Genomic DNA, 15,577 nt, shown 5'->3' on the forward strand with positions numbered 1-15,577 from the left:
TCCTCTTTCATCCCTCTATTTTCATATCAAATCTCACTAGTCTCCTAATTTCACTGTAAGTCTTCCATGTTCATCACCATTACAAACCAGTCCATTCAAAAATTATATATATATATAATATATATATAATATTTTAAGGGTTTGCTTGGAATTGGACTCCGAACCAAATGTCAACTAGGACTAAATGACTAAATGATGTCCTTTCCAGTACACGTACACGTGTGTGTTAGCAAAAAGATGCTGGTTCGTTACCTAATAAGAATGGACAGTTTGGAAGGGAATTCACGACATCACATGAATCCATATCATGATGTTCAATGTCTTTCCAGTTCAAATACCTGTAATAAAAAGCTCCATGATCAGTGGATAATATGTCGATCAACCTCTTCGTTCGATTAAAGTTCTTCGAGGTGAAGGAACGGAAGTATATACGACAGTTAGATACTAAAAGAACTTACCCTTTGGAGGCTGAACTTAGCCAATGAGGACATAACCTTCACCAGAAGGAAGTATACTTGCAGTTGTAGGGGGCTTAATAGCTCGAGCAACGCTCTTAAGGACCTGCGCATGAGATTCCGCCTCCTTTTGATGAAATATCCTAACCAGCTAGTCCAGCTCTAATTTTCTCACCTCAACATCCTCATCAATGATTGGTTTCTTCAGCCCGAGATAGAGCAGACCAATGGAAATTAAAGCTACTCCTAGACAGACGAGGATACTGGAAAATATAAGAAATGCATACGGGGAATTGTCATTGTTTCCAGGTATTCCATCCACATTGTTCTGGAAAGTCCGGCGATGACGGAAAGAATAAGGCCACATCCACCGAAGATTCCTAAATTATGTGACACGGTGAGACTTCTATCCTTAAAATAACATGGCCGTGTTTGAAGCAAACACAAGCTTCGAGCAAGTCGTAAAAGTAATAACCGAGCCTTACGAAACAGTATTGTGACAAAAAAGACCAAATTTGAATCTAATCATGAGAGGTTAACCTGCAACCATGCACGAACTGTACTCTGCATAACATCTTAAATCGTAAATAAGCGACCGCGAACCGCCTCTTGCTCGGAAATCATTTCCCTCATACTCTTTCTCACTCCATTGAGCAAGACCCTTGTTGCATTCCCTCTTAAATGTTGAAGAAGCTCATACACAATCTCTTCTCTTGCATGGGAGAGACCATTTCACTCTTATGACCTGCAGTACAGAAAATATGGTTCTTAAATGTGTAACATCTTCAAGAATCCTATTTTAGAAGATCGATTTACCTGCGTCGACAACCTTCTGATCTATTGGTTCAGAATCATTGTAAAAAGATGCAGATCCTCGTGGTTCCTCCTGTTGATGTGATAAGTATTGGTTAAATATGTCATGCACAGGAAAATGATTGAGTCAGTGTGAATAAGAAACTCAGATTAACAAGACAAATCATCCAATATGCATGGAAACACCTGTTCATAAACTTCAACTCGATTTCATCTGCTTCACCAAAAATTTCTTTCCGAAACAACCTAAGATGTAAGATTTGAAGAAAAAATTAGAAAAATATCCAGAAGCTCTTATGATCGAGTGTTTAGAGGGGAAAAAAGTAATTTTGGATTTGAATAGAAGGGATAAAGGAATGGCAAAACCATATGATTGTCTGTCATTGTATTGTTTAAGAATAATGACAAACTCTAATTCCTGATAAGATGAGATCGATAAATTGAAATTTATTAACCTGTCATCCCATCTCGCGAGGCGGCAAGTGTGATATGCTATAACCTCATGGATAGTTCTTGGGATATTAGTGCCTCCGGTAATAAGCATTTCCTGAAATCACTGCACTTCTAAGCATCGCAAGCATTGTGCGTAACTCTAGTTTACGAATATTTGCGGGGTCACGAACTAACCTGAACTTCTGCAATACCTAAGACATTGATGTTTGATGCAGACCCTTTGGCATGCAATGCTGTTATTAAAATGTTTTGTGCATGCCATGATCTTAGAACAATTGGGATGTCATCTTCTGCTGCTAGAGGATCCCCAGCTGCTAGAGGATCCCCAGCTGACTGTCCCACTAGCTCAAATAACAGTCCACCAGCAACTATGACAGGAACCTGCAGATATACATGAAACACATAATTGCATTAAATTTGACATGAATAAGGTTTGGATTATTCACAGACTTAAAATATTAAATAACAAGCCTAAATTATAAAGTTTGGTGGATAAAATTGAGAATCATGCTTTACTTCGAGAGCATATATTTCACCTGGATTGTGACAAACAACGTGTTAAGGAGAATTTGGATGATAACTTCGTTCAAGAAAGTCTCAACTTGACCCGATGCATATGACAAAGAAACGGCTGAATTTCAATCTTAATAAAGTGTGTACCTCAAAAAATAGGTACTTCATTCGCTCGCTTATCAGCCTACTTTCATCTCGCAAAGCAACACTTATAGCAGGATGCAGCCAGTGAGATGTACTTAACCATGCATTTATCGCTGGGTGATCTGCCACAACGTAACACCACCAAGTTGGACCAGATGGCCTTTCCCAGTAAGGAGCTACTAGATCTGCAACAGTCAGTTCATCTTCATTCTCCGACAGCTCAATTGGCTGAGAGTCCCATCCACCATCAACTTGCAGCATCTGGACCAGTTCATAAACTCTGCCCCAACCAATCGGTTTCCAATACGATCTTGGGAACTCTTCCCCGGAACTGAAATTTCTGGTACAAGGTTTTTTCACATGATGCATCTTTAACTGTTAATTCAGACTCTTTCAAGATTGGAGATGAAGATACTCATTTTTTTCATTTGAATATTATTTATATTATTATTATAATTATAATTATAATTATAATTATAATTATAATAATAATAATAATTATTTTATTATTAATAAATATTATTACAGGCCCAATCCAGACTGGACCGACCCATTTACAAAAAACCCAACTGGTCCAAACCTAATAGAAACCCTAAAACCCAATTAGGGTTTAATCTCAGCTTCAGTCGCCGCTCATCTCTCAGCCGTTGGATCAGATCTTGATCCAACGATCTGATCCAACGGTCCAAGGACCTCCAGATGCAAACCCTAGGGTTATGATACCCTAGGGACCACGCGGCCGCCGTTCGTCAACCTCTGCTACCACGCTGCCACGACGCCAGCCGAAGGATCCAGAAGGCCTAGCCATAACCGCACACGTCGCCTTCAACGGTGAGTCACCACTGGAAGTTCGGTGACTCACCAAGCTTCAATCTTTTACCTAGTCCGAAGAAGATACCGGCGAGGCTTATAAAAGGCGACCACCTGCAAACAAGAGAAGGACAGAGGGCAAGAACAGAGAACAAAAAAATAGAGAAAAGGAGACAGAGAGAACACAATAACCAAACCATCAAAAGATCGAAACAAAAATTAAGAGAAGCCTTACCGAAGAAGCTGCGACGCCACCGGAGTTCATAGGCCGCCGTAGAAGCAAAATACCGAAGGTATTTTTCTTAGATCTAGGCAAATACGGGACGTTTTAAGCAAAACTAAGGTCAAAGTTGAACGTAGATCACTCGGATCTATCGTTCGGGAGGTTTTTATTTTTCCGGCCACCGGAAGCGGTGGCAGGCGGTGAGGTTATCGGCGGCACAAGGCTGCCGGCCGGTGACCGGCTTCCCTCCGATGAGGGAAGTTAGAGAGAGGCGAGAGAGTTTAAAAACTCTCTCAGAAAGAGAGAGAAGAAGAAGAGAAGAAATGAGGATGCTGGCCCTTCGGGCCAGCCGCTTGGGAAATATATACCCCTTCCCAAACGGTGTCGTTTCGGGTAGGGGTATATGCGTAATTTACATACGTGGACAAACCTCATCCCCAGTCCCTCAGATTTATAATTTTCTAATTTGGTCATTGAATCAATTTATGATCCTTATAATCTGGTTTAATAATTTTAATTTTATTTATTTTAGTCCTTTGCATAATAATAGATATTTTAAGTAAATAACCGATTTAGTCCTCGTAACTTTATTAATTAATATTTTAAACCCCGAATAACATGTTTTAATTTCTTTTAATTTGATATACGAATTTGATATAATTTTAATCTAGTCACTAAATTAATAAAAGGGTAGAATAACATATTTAGCCATTGAAATTTTAAATAATTAATTATGAATTAGATATTTAATTCTATTAGGTTATAATTTAGTCACTAATTTCAATTTTTATTTATTTTTTACAAGTTTTATTTATTTTAAATATATAGTTTTAATTTTGTTCATTGTTTAGTTATATGTTAATTTTATATGTTTACTTTTAATTATTATTGCTATTATTATTATTATTATTTAGCCATAAATATATATATTTATAATATTTATTTTATTTATTAAAATCTTATTTAATTACTTTTAACTTATTTTAATCCTGTTTTAATATTTATTTATTTTTCAATATTAAGAAAGGGTAGTCTTAAAAAAACTGGATGTTCATTTTCTGATATTTTTAAATAAATAAATATCCTATTTTATAAATTATATATTAATTGTTTTAATTAATTATTTATTTTTGAATATCGAAGAAAATAGCTGTCTTAAGGCACCTAGAAGTCATTTTCTGATATTTCTAAGTAAATAAATATTTTATTTATAAATATATATAAATTAATATATTTTTTCATAATTATAATTTTGAAATAATAGGATTATAAATTAAATATATTTTGAATTTTTAAATTTCTAATAATAGAGACAATTTATAATTAAAAAGTACTAATTTTGGGCGTTGTAGGGGTGCTAATCCTTCCTTAAACGTAACCGACCACGAATCCCTTTTTATTATTAAAAAGAACGAATTTTTGGTTAAAACGCAGATCAGTTTATCTTTTAATCGATGTTTTCTTAAAAACTCTTTTAAAGGATGATTTTTAGGTATTCGACCTACCTAACCCAAAAGGCCGATGGCGACTCCCAAATTATTTTAAAACCCATTTATTCACATCACTTTTCCCGCCAAATAAATATTTCGTGCCCGGACGAAAACCGGTTACGACAGCATGGCGACTCTGCTGGGGACCTTTTCAAGCTTTTAAAATCAATTATAAATTGTCTCTATTAATTATAAATTAAAAATTCTTATATTTAATTTATAATTATTTCTTTTCAAATTTTTTATATATACTTATTATTTTCATAGTATTTATGTATATTTCATTTTATTTGCAAGCATTTTATTTCATTATTTATTTTTCTGTTAGAGGTTTGAACATTTCTCCTCACACACAACACTTGCATTGCATAACATAAAGCTCTATAATTGAGTTTGGCCCTTTTAAGTGGGAGTGAAAGCGACGTCTTCGTGAGAATTTATTCTCCGTGTCAGACCTAGCAAGTAACTTTTGGGGTTCATATGCTCTATGTCTTCGTGAGAATTTATTCTCCGTGTCAGGCATAGAGAAGTGTATCCCCTCGAATTGAACTCGACCCACTTTAGTCTGTGATGGACTAGGATTGAGGGTTAACAGCCCAAGGGGGCACTAACAAGGACAATTCGGGTGCCTTTATTCTTAGATCTGAAACCCTGTATATAATAAACCCTAGAAACTCTTCCGATCTAAAGCCATGCCGAAATTTTGTCCAAAATAGGTTTACACACAGGAGAAATGAATTCTAACTTTTCCTTTTAATTTATTTATTACTGAATAAATTGCATGTGAATTTAAATTATTTAAAATATGAAGAAAGCATGTTTAAATAAAGATATTTAGGTAGACATTATTATTAAATTATTTTTTTCCTTTATTATGTAAACTAATTCAATTTTTTTGTGTTCTTTATTTCTTCTTTTTGCATAGCATCATACAGGAAAAAAGGCATTGGTCCTCGTGTTAATTGTCTCATTGGAAAACCTTCATCCATGGATAAAAAGTGTTCAAATCAAATAGTTCTAAACTCAGAAGTAAGACAGTGGGCTGAGGACTTACAAAGACAAGGGGGAGACAGTGTGCAGGATGACTATGTATCTGAGTTAGCCAGTTATGCTCCAGTTTCGCTAAAAAGGAATGATATGCAAGATTTGTGAGGCATTTGGGAGAGTTGAGACTCAAACAAAAAGTTGCAATTTTATCAGACTTACGGAGACATCCCATATTTGCTCTATTTCGAAGTTGATGATGACTTACTTCAAGCCTTAATTCAATTCTGGAATCCAGGGTACAATTGCTTCACTCTCAATAAGGAGGACTTGGTTCCTACTATTGAAGAGTACATAACTTTGCTATATATAGAAGGGGCTTTGGAGAATCGAATTTATTCAAGGTCAATTAAAACTCAACCTTTTAGAGTTAAATTAGCAAAGTTGCCGGAGTACGAGAGGAATGGGTGGTATCCCGTACAAAACAAAAGGGCAAAAGCTAAGGCATTGCTTGGACCAACATTAAAGAACTTATTCAGAGTCATCCAGACACTAAAGTACGATTCGATCTCTTTGCTCTGGGTATGTATGGTATGGTCATCTTCCCAAAAGTATTGGGATATATTGAAGCTACAGTAGTAGATTTGTTTGAGCAGCTACCAAAAAGGGTTAATCCTGCTTCTGCAATTCTAGCAGAGACTTTCAGATCGTTAAACGCTTGTAGAAAGCTAGGAGGTGGATGATTCTCAAGGTGTACCCAATTGTTATATGTCTGGATCCGTAGCCATTTTTGGAAGACAGAAAAGGTTTCATACCAGCGCTTTAATACATACTACTCACTATTGAAAGAATTTTTGGAGCAAGAATGGCCGAAAGAAATTACGAAAGATATGTGGATTAATGGCTTTCGAAATCTGCAAAGCGATGACATTGTTTGGCGAGCCCCGTGGCAAATCCAAAGGGAATTCTTTTACAAATGTGGTGATTACAACTAGGTAATGCTGCTCGGATTGTGGGGAGGAATCGGATATGCACCACTTCTGGTCATAAGACAATATGAAGGTCGTCAATTTGTACCTGTCACTGCTGGATTACATTCATATGAGTTCGCATTCCACAGCAAAAATTATAAAAGAAATATCATGGAGGCCTTTACAGCTTGGAAAACAACTTTTTGTATCCGAGCTAAAGCAGCAAAAGAAATGTTAACTCCTGATTATGAGGAATGGAGATCTGTCAGGAAAAATGAAAATATCCCTCTACCAGACCAAAATGAGGATATCTCTATGGAAGATCGCATTAAGGTGGTTCCATCAGAGATTTAAATCCTGAGAACTGAGTTTGAAGCAGAAAGAGAAGGTTGGTCGAGAGAATTAGAGCAAATGAGACGAGATAAAGCTATGTTGGATGTTGATATTGACTTTCATTCATCACAATGTGCAATGTTGAGAGAAAACAAAGAAAAAGTTGATGGTGAATTCAGAACGTTAAAGAAAAATTACCAGGAGCTATATAAATCCCGGAAAGCATCAGGACCGAGCCGATCAACAGTACAGATGACCAAAGAATTGAACATCGAGAAAAGTCGAGTTGAAAATTTGAAAAGAAAGAATAGCCGTCTACTCAAAAGTCTTGAGAAAGGAAAGCAAAAAATGGAAGATTTTGAGGTTGACAGAAGAGAGCGAATTATAAAACACAAAGCTGAACACCGCGAGATCATGAATGAAATGCAGAGAGAAAGGGATCGAGCCAAATATTTAGAAGAGATAAATAACGACATGCTTTAGAAATTTGAAGATGAGAAAAATACCATGTTCAAGGGATTTGAATCTGAAATAAACCATCTGATTGCCGAACTTGAAGTTAGGGGCCAAAGGATTGAAGAGTTCAATGTTGAAAAAGAAAAATGGGAGCTGGAAAGGAAGAATTTCAACACCAAACTTGAGGTAGAGCAAGAAGTGGCTAGCAATTGGATGCAAAGATGCAGAAACAAGAATGTTCAAATCCAGAAGCTTAATCAAAGGACACAAGAAGAACAATCAAAACTTGAAGAAGATCTGGATTAGTCTAGACAAAAACTCAGAGTTTAATGCTTACATTTTGCAACTTGAAGAGTCATTATTTCAAGAAAAGGTTTGTCTAGGACCTAGTGATCTTAAAGAAAGTAATGAGGAGAGTGCTTCACTGCAAAGACGCATTAGAGATCTTAAAAAAACTCTGCACAATTGTCAAGTCAGAATCACTGAGTTAGAGCAAACTCTCGAAGGAACTAATGAACAATGGAAAAAATCAACTGATTTCTATGTAGAAAGAAGTGAAGAAAGAAGCAATATGGTATTCGAGGCCATGGTACAAATGAGCGAAGTTTCTAGATATGTTGGGGAGCTAGCTGTTGAAGCAAAAATAATTGAGCATCACGTAGATCCAGTTTCTAAGTTCGGAAAGAAGATGTCATGGCTAATGAAATAAATTATAGAGCTTAATAGGAAAGCTACGCCTTATCTGTAGTTATGAACTATTATAAAGAAACTTTTGTATGCCGATGAAAGTTGTTCTATGACAGTTAACTTTTTGGGATCAATACCTTTTGCATACATACATTTTGCATACATTCATTATTCATTGCATTATTTTCTTTATGTATAATTTTTATTATTAAGATAACATTCATTAATTAAAATTTGAAAAAATAATATCAAAAGAATTTTCAATCGCAGTTATTCTGGCCAAAAGAGAAATACAACATCACTACGGTACTAGACATGCTACTAAGAAAATTATGGAGGATAAAATACAACGTATTGAGGAACAACATAACAAAGAACAAACAGAGATGAGAATGAAGCTAGAAAAAATTGAAGCCAGTATTGCAAACTCACAAGACAACATGATGCAGAAAATAGAAGACATGTTTAAAAAGCAGGCTATCATTGGAAAAATACTTGAAAATCCTGTATCTTTTGACCAAGAACCTATGTATCCTCTAGGTTTCGAACCAGAACCAATTTATCACTCTGGTACTATACCTATACAAATCAATGGCCGCACATCAGCATTTCAAGAAGCCAAACCACATGAAAATCGACAAGTGGATCCTGCATCTTCAAGCAAAAATCCACTTATATCAGATGTGAAAATAGAGGATTTTAATGCTGAGCATCTAATCCCAGATTTGAATGAGCTGAATGAGAAAGAAAAAGTAAATGAAGAATTGACCAGACAAATCAGGAGCTTAGAAGAACGAATGAAATCCGTGGAAATAACTGAATCATTCTATGGGTTTGACGCTAGTGAGTTGAGTTTGGTTCCAGACCTAATCCTCCCCATCAAGTTCAAAGTTCCCGAATTTGATAGATATGATGGTACCACATGCCCTTCATCCCACATTACTATGTTTTGTTGCAGAATGATAGGATATGTGAAAGATGAGAAATTGTTAATTCACTGCTTTCAAGATAGTTTGACAGGACCAGCCTTAAAATGGTATACTCAATTGACCAAAGCCAATATTAGATCTTGGAAGGATCTGGCTAAGGCATTCCTAGAGCAGTACCGCCACGTAACAGACATGGTCATTGATAGATGGACTCTCCAAAATTTGGAGAAAAAGAATAGCGAAACATTCAGACAGTATGCTCAGAGATGGCGTGACACAACAGTCCAAGTTCAGCCACCTCTATCAGAAAAAGAGGCTACAGTAATGTTGTCCATACGTTAAAAGCTCCTTATTTAAGTTATCTAATGGGGAATGCAACCAGAAATTTTGCAGATTTGGTCATTTCTGGAGAACTCATTGAAAATGTCTTGAAAAGTGGCAAAATTGAATCAAATGAGGGGTCCAAAAGACCTATGTACCGGAAAAAAGAGAACGAAGTCAACAATGCAAACTCTTACAACAAGGATTCTTCGAAAAGTGTTACAATAACCCAACCAAGGGTTAAGAAAGAAAAAACAAACACTAATCGAGTAGAGTCCAGAGGATCTCGAAAGGAAAATGAAAGGTTATCTTTTACACCTTTACCAGTACCCTATGCTGAGATCTATGATTCGCTGTTAAAAGAATATGTCATACGGCCCTATCCGTTGGTTCCCATGCAACCACCATTCCCTCCATATGTAAAAGCGCACTGTGTTTACCATGAAGGAATTACGGGTCATTCTATTGAAAACTGTTTGGCATTCAAAAGGGTGGTTCAAAATTTGATCAACACTGGAAAGTTGGAATTCAATTCACCATCTACATCAAATCATCTGCTGCCAAATCATGGAGATAAAAACGTGAACACAATTCAGGAAGAGAACAGAAAGAAAGCAAAAACTGACGTTTCTGAGATTAAATCTCCTTTTGTTTGGATATTTCAACAACTCTCCTTATCTGGTATAATTCCACAAGAATTCAGACCAAAGCATAATGAAGGCAAGAATTATTGTGAATATCATCAAGAGAAAGGACATGAAATGTAACTATGTCCTGAATTTAGGATTTGGTGCAAAAATTGATAAATAACAGAGAGATAGAATTCTTTGAAGAAGAACCAGGGAAAAGAGAAGATGATGTTTGCTCATCAGAAGATTCTAAACCTAATCAGAGAACAAGTGATCCCGTGATTATTAATGTGAAATCATCTACAGTGATTCCTGCACCAACAAAGCTAAAAGTAGTTATCATAACTCCTTTACCATTTCCATATAAGGATACCCGCAAGGTACCTTGGAATTATACTACCAATGTTTCAATGGTAGGAGGATCTGTTTCTCTGGAAAAAATAGAAGAGAAAATACAGAGTCTGGATTCGACGTCTGAAGCAGTGAGTGAAGTCGGATTCTTTACAAGAAGTGGGAGATGTTACTCTCCCAAAACATCAAATGCATCAGAACAGGTGAAAGCAAAAGGAAAAGCCATAGTAATACCCCAAAAGGTATTTGATGATAAATCCCCTCCAACATTCAATGAGCCTGTAACAGAAAAACAAGCACAAGAATTTTTGAAATTCCTGAAACATAGTGAATATAGTGTGGTTGAACAACTACATAAACAACAAGCGTGAATTTCTATTCTTGATCTATTGATGAATTCAGAAGCACACAGAAATGCCTTGATGAGAATGCTTAATCAAACCTTTATCCCTGAAGATATATCCCTCAACAAGCTTGATAGAATTGTGGGACATATAGTCGCTGACAATTATATAACGTTCACGGATGATGAAATACCTGAAGGCGGAATGGGGTCAGTAAAAGCTTTGAATATTACCACACATTTTCATGGTCATATTTTGCCAGGAGTATTGATTGACAATGGATCCACTCTTAACTTGATGCCTCTAGTCACACTTCAAAGAATGCCTGTGGATAAATCGCACATGAAAAGTTATCAGAATGTAGTGCGAGCTTTTGATGACACTCAAAAAGAGGTGCTTGGGAAAAATGGAAATACCGTTGTTGATCGGACCAGTCGTGTACAATATTGACTTTGTGGTGATGGACATCCACCCTACATATAATTGTTTATTAGGGAGGCCATGTATTTATTCTGCAGGAGCTGTTCCTTCTTCATTACATCAGAAATTGAAATCCGTTGTTGATGGCAACTAATATACGTAGGAGCTGAAGAAGAAATCATTGCGTCTATAACAAGTGATGTTCTGTATATTGAAACCAATGATGATGCTCTCGAATGCTCTTTCCGAGCTCTTGAATTTGTCAATGAAACCTTTATTGCAGAGGGAAGCAAAATTCCACATCCCAGATTGTCTGATTACACCAAGATGACTGTACGGCAGACTTTAGGCATCGGAGCTAAAACTGGGAAAGGTTTAGGAAAGAATCTTCAAGGGAGTTCAGTTCCTGTAAGTATGAAGATGAAGAAAGATCGTTTTGGGCTTGGATTTAAGCCCAAATTTCAGAAAAAGAACAAAGAGATGAAAAGAAGATGTGAAGATAGAAAGACAAGGTTGAAAGGAGAAGAAATCCCTTGGGAACACATGTTTTTCCCGCAGTTGAAGACCACATTCAGATCAGGAGGAACAGTTAATGTAGAACAACAGCTTGTTGATGGTTTTAAAGAAGAAAAATTGACAAAAGATCAAAGCATAGTTGAAGAAGCTATGAAAGGATTATTTATCAACATGATCATGAATGACAACAAGACTGAAAAATACTTGGCTAAGATTCGCCCTTGTTTTCCTGGAGAAACACTCAACAATTGGACTGCTGAAGACTTCCCTGTAGTTTTTAATATTAACATAGAGTAATATTCAGAACTAATCTTTATGTTTAGCCCAAGAGTATGAAAACTTTTTGTTATCTTGTAAAGGAAATTATGTTAAGTTCACCTAATATTAAATATAAGAAATTTTCTTTAAAATTTTCAAATGGCAATCATTCTTTACATTTTTTACATTCGTTATTTTTCATTTATTTACTATATCCTTTTAGAAATATGTCCGACTTAAATTTGCAGGTGTCACAATGTTAATAGCATGTTTATTCCTAAATTTAATCGAGAGATAAATTTAGAGCAGCCCATATGTCTGGAGGAAATCAATGAGTGTGAGGATGAACTGGAATGTGATGTTCCTACTGAATTATTAAGACTGATAGAAAAAAGAAGATAAACAAATTTTACCTCACAAAGAAGAGATTTAGACTGTAAATCTGGGAACAAATGAAGAAATGAAAGAGGTGAAAATTGGTACTACTCTGACAATCCAGATAAAACAAGAATTGATAAATCTCTTTCAAGAGTTCAAAGATATCTTCGCCTGGTCTTATCAAGATATTCTTGGTTTGAGTACAAATATAGTGATGCACAAACTTCCAATCAGTCCAGAATATAAACCGGTCCAACAAAAGCTCAGGCGAATGAGGCCAGAAATGTTGTTGCAAATCAAAGAGGAAGTAATGAAGCAGATTAATACAGGTTTCCTACAGGCAGCCAAATACCCATAATGAGTAGCCAACATTGTTCCAGTACCAAAGAAAAATGGGAAAGTTCGAATGTGTGTGGATTACAGAGATCTCAACAAAGCTAGTCCGAAAGATAGCTTTCCATTACCCCACATAGATACCTTGGTGGACAATACTGCAGGACATGCATGGTTTTCATTTATGGATGGCTTTTCAGGATATAATCAGATAAAAATGAACCCTGAAGACATGGAAAAAAGGACATTTGTAACCATGTGGGGCACATTCTGCTATAGAGTAATGCCATTTGGATTGAAAAATGCAGGGGCAACGTATCAAAGAGCCATGGTAACTTTATTTCATGACATGATTCACAAAGAGATTGAAGTATATGTGGATGACATGATTGCCAAATCCCGAACCGAAGAAGAACATATTCAAAATTTGAGAAAGCTTTTCCAGAGATTGAGCAAATATCAACTAAAGCTCAACCCCGCTAAATGCACTTTTGGGGTAACTTCCGGGAAGCTTTTGGGATTTGTGGTCAGTAAAAAAGGAATCGAGATTGATCCAGATAAAGTAAAAGCAATTCAAGATCTTCCACCACCCAATACAAAAAAAGAAGTTCGAGGTTTTTGGGAAGATTAAATTATATATCTCGGTTCATTTCTCAATTAACTGACAAATGTGATCCAATGTTCAAATTACTTCGAAAGAACAATCCTGAAGTCTGGAATGATGAATGTCAAGAAGCTTTGGATATTATTAAGAAATATTTATCCAATGCCCCCATTTTAGTATCACCAATGCCTGATAGACCGTTAATTCTCTACTTGACAGTCTTTGAAAATTCGATGGGATGTGTACTGGGACAGCATAATGAATCTGGAAGAAAGGAAAAAGCCATTTATTATATGAGCAAGAAATTTACTGATTGTGAAATTCGATATCCACCAATACAAAAATTATGTTGTGCCTTGGTGTGGGCTACTCGAAGACTCAGACAATACATGTTATATCATACTACTTGATTGATATCCAAACTTGATCCTTTGAAATTCTTAATGGAATCACCAGCTTTGACAGGCAGAATGGCTAGATGGCAGATGTTATTATCCGAGTTTGATATTGTATATGTCAACCAAAAAGCGATAAAAGGAAGTGTCATAGCTGATTTTCTGGCCAGTCGTGTATCAGATGATTATCAGCCTTTGAGTTTTAATTTTCCAGATGAAGATTTGTTGTGCATATCCATGAATGAAGAAGTCAGAACAAATGATGAATCTTGGAAGCTTTACTTTGATGGAGCATCCAACGCCTTGGGACGAGGAATCGGGGCAATGTTAATTTCTCCAGAAAATATTTATTATCCCTTTACAAGCAGACTGGAGTTCTTTTGCACCAATAACATGGCGAAATATGAAGCTTGTGTCATGGGATTGAAAGCAGCCATAGAAAGAAAAATTAAATATCTCAAGATATATGGAGATTCATCGTTAGTGGTGTATCAATTACGAGGTGAATGGGAAACAAAAGATCCCAAATTGTTGGAATACCGAAATTTTACCCTCGAATTAGTGAAAGAATTTGAGAGAGTCACCTTCAATTATCTCCCTCGAGAGGAAAATCAAATGGCAGATGCTTTGACTACATTAGCTGCTATGTTTCAGGCAACTAAGAAAGTTGATATAATGCCAATCGAAATGCAAGTATATGAAATTCCTGCACATTGCTACAGTGTGGAAGAAGAGGCAGATGACAAACCATGGTATTATGATATCTTGCAATATATCAAGTATCAAAGTTATCCACAAAATGCATCTGCAATTGATAAAAGGACATTGAGAAGAATGTATGCTGGATACTTTCTTGATGGTGAGATTTTCTACAGAAGAAGCAATAATCAAATGCTATTGAGATGTGTGAATAATATCGAAGCCAGAAGCATCATTGAGGAAGTACACAGTGGAATATGTGGAACACATGCAAATGGTCTTTCCATGGCTAGAAAAATAATGAGATATGGATATTAATGGGCTACCATGCACACAGATTGCATTGATTATGCAAGGAAATGCCATAAATGCCAGATATATGCAGATAAGATTCATGTACCCCCATCTCCTTTACATGTAATGACAGCACCCTGGCCATTTTCTATGTGGGGAATAGACGTCATTGGGGCAATCACACCAAAAGCATCGAATGGACATTGTTTCATCCTTGTGGCAATTGACTATTTTACCAAGTGGGTTGAAGCTGCTTCATATGCCAATATTAAGAGGTACACAGTCTGCAAATTCATAAAGAAAGAAATAATTTGCCGGTATGGCCTACCAGAAAGGATCATTACAGATAATGCTCTGAACCTGAACAACAAAATAATGACCAAACTTTGTACACAGTTTAAGATCAAACATGCAAACTCAGTGGCATATCGTCCAAAGATGAATGGGGCAGTTGAAGAGCAAATAAGAACATCAAGAGAATCATTACAAAGACCACTGAAACTTACAAAGATTGGCACGAGAAGTTACCTTTTGCTTTATATGCATACCGAACTACTGTTCGAACATCTACTGGGGCAATGCCTTTTTCTTTAGTCTATAGAATGGAAGCAGTCTTACCAATTGAAGTTGAGATTCCATCGCTTCGAATTTTGAGAGAAGTAAAATTGGATGAATCTGAATGGATCCAAGCTCGATTTGATCAATTGAACCTTATTGAGGAGAAAAGATTGAAAGCTATTTGCCATGGACAGATATATCAAAAACGAATGATGA

At 36.1% G+C, this 15,577-nt stretch overlaps 1 pseudogene; it reads right to left on the reverse strand.

Moving 5' to 3' along the window:
- Positions 1-556: 556 nt before the first annotated feature.
- Positions 557-2,747, reverse strand: LOC120171963 (annotated as a pseudogene).
- Positions 2,748-15,577: the final 12,830 nt, after the last annotated feature.

This window comes from Hibiscus syriacus, unplaced genomic scaffold, assembly GCF_006381635.1.
Source record: "Hibiscus syriacus cultivar Baekdansim isolate YM2019G1 unplaced genomic scaffold, ASM638163v2 tig00111840_pilon, whole genome shotgun sequence".
Lineage (NCBI taxonomy): Eukaryota > Viridiplantae > Streptophyta > Magnoliopsida > Malvales > Malvaceae > Hibiscus > Hibiscus syriacus.